Consider the following 1,849-nt stretch of genomic DNA (forward strand, 5'->3'; position numbering starts at 1 on the left):
AAGGCCAGCAGCAGGAGCAGCGGTGGCAGCGCTCGGCACAGCCTCATCCTGCCTCTTGTCACCCGTCACAGCGAGGAGCCCTTTTATGGGCCTGATGTAGGGTGACACCACAGTGGGTTTCTCACCAGCGTTGTCCCAAAATGCCACCTTGCCCCATGGTCGGGGCTTTCCAGCCCTTATGGTTGGGTGGAGCATGAAGACATCTGTCCCCTACGGCAAACAAGGTGGCGTTGACCAAACAGCGGCACCCTCTCCGATGTCACCTTCAGGAGGACACCAAGGGGCCGTGCCCAGAAGATGACCCCCCCACCAACCCCCTCTGCACCCCCAGGGGAAGCCCAAAGCCACCCAACAGGTTCAGAGCTCCCCGTTGGCGGTGGCCGTCAATAACGTCCCAACAGCTGTAAATCAAACGGGGACGAGAGTGACCGGGTCACAGCTGCTTGGTGGCATCTGGGAAGTCCCCAGGGGTGGATGTTGTCAGTCACAGATCCGTAGGACAGCCTAGGTTGGCCTAGGTTCAACCAGGTCCAACCAGGATCAACCAGGCCCAGCCAGGATCAACCAGGCCCAACCAGGATCAACCAGGATCAACCAGGTCCAGCCAGGTCCAACCAGGATCAACCAGGTCCAGCCAGGATCAACCAGGCTTAACCAGGATAAACCAGGTCCAGCCAGGTCCAACCAGGTCCAACCAGGATCAACCAGGTCCAACGAGGTTCAACTAGGTCCAACCAGGATCAGCCAGGTCCAGCCAGGTCCAACCAGGATCAGCCAGGTTCAACCAAGTCCAATCTTCCATGGAGAAGAAACCCTAGGGTGGGATTATCTCACTCCCCATCCAGGTTCATCTTGAGAACCTCCAGCGATGGGGACACCACCAGTGACCAACTGGTCCCACTGCAGAACTTACGTTGAGGTGAAACCTCTCCCAGTACAACTTGTACCCGTTGTCATTTGTCTCCTTGAAAGCCACCACCCTTTGAGTCCCAGACTGCTGTGGTGAGGTCCTGAAACCTCCTCCTTCCTAGGGAGAAGAGGCCCAACTCCTTCAGTCTTTTCTCCCAGAGCAGGTTCTCCAGCCCTTTGAACATCGTCATGGCCCTCCTTGGGCCACTTTTGAGTCTGTCCGAGTCCTTCTTGACTTGTGGGGACCAGAAGTGGCCAAACCACTGAGGAAGCAAAGAGGAGGGGTGCTCCATGGGACCTCCTGCTTACAAACAAGGATGAGACGGTTGGAGATGAGAAGGTCACCATGGGATGGTGGAGCTCAAGATCCTGAGAGGAAGGAGCTGGGTTAAAAAACAGGATCATTGCCCTGGACACTTCAACAGAGAAGAATTTGGCTCCTTCAGGATCTTGCTTGGAAAAATCCCATGGGATACAGCCCTGGAGAGAAGTGGGGTCCACGAGAGCTGAAGGACCAACTTCTCCACGCCATCCTGACAGGCAGGAGATGAAGGGAGGTGGATGGAGGTCTGCATGGATAAGCAAGGAGCTCAAGGACAAGAGGGACACGTACAAGAGGTGGAAGTGGGGAAAGGTGACATGGGAGAAAGGTGAGGATACTGCCCAAGGTGCAGCCAAAGGCCACCAGAGGTTGTACCCAACAAGATGACGGTCAGGAACCACCAGCATGGACTGAAAATGGGCTTAACAGCTGGGCCCAGAGGGTGGATATCAGCAGCACAAGGTCCAGGTAGCGGCTGGTCACTGGTGGTGCTCCACAGAGGTCCAGCAGTCCAGGTCCACTGGTCCAGGTCCACCAGAGCCAGCACTGTCTCATATCTTCATTAATGGTCAGGATGATAGGCTGAATCCATGGGCTTAGGTCAACTGGATGAGCTTC

Source organism: Mesitornis unicolor, unplaced genomic scaffold (assembly GCF_000695765.1).
Source record: "Mesitornis unicolor isolate BGI_N332 unplaced genomic scaffold, ASM69576v1 scaffold1704, whole genome shotgun sequence".
Classification (NCBI taxonomy): domain Eukaryota; kingdom Metazoa; phylum Chordata; class Aves; order Mesitornithiformes; family Mesitornithidae; genus Mesitornis; species Mesitornis unicolor.